The sequence below is a fragment of the Apaloderma vittatum genome, unplaced genomic scaffold (assembly GCF_000703405.1).
Source record: "Apaloderma vittatum isolate BGI_N311 unplaced genomic scaffold, ASM70340v1 scaffold10455, whole genome shotgun sequence".
Lineage (NCBI taxonomy): Eukaryota > Metazoa > Chordata > Aves > Trogoniformes > Trogonidae > Apaloderma > Apaloderma vittatum.
Window position 1 is genome coordinate 35234 of NW_009718806.1, and position 465 is coordinate 35698.

A 465-nucleotide genomic window follows, 5' to 3' on the forward strand; every position below is an offset into this window, starting at 1 on the left:
AGGCGCAGCCCAGAGCCTCTCACAGCACCCCTGCCCCAGCCTTCCCAGCTGGGATGTGCCTTGCACACGATCAGCAGATTCCTTTCGCCTGGACAGTTGCAAGTCATTTTCAGGGCCCCTTTGAAGCTGTCCAATAAACACAAAACTAATCAAGAAAAAGCCAGTTAGTACCATCTCCTGTGTTTATTTTGGGACTTGAGCTGCCAGTAATTTTCTTCAGTGCTTTCAAAAGTAACCAGAAGAGATTATCTTTGGAAACTTTTTTTTTTTTGGCTTTCGCCTGGACAGTTGCAAGTCATTTTCAGGGCCCCTTTGAAGCTGTCCAATAAACACAAAACTAATCAAGAAAAAGCCAGTTAGTACCATCTCCTGTGTTTATTTTGGGACTTGAGCTGCCAGTAATTTTCTTCAGTGCTTTCAAAAGTAACCAGAAGAGATTATCTTTGGAAACTTTTTTTTTTTTGG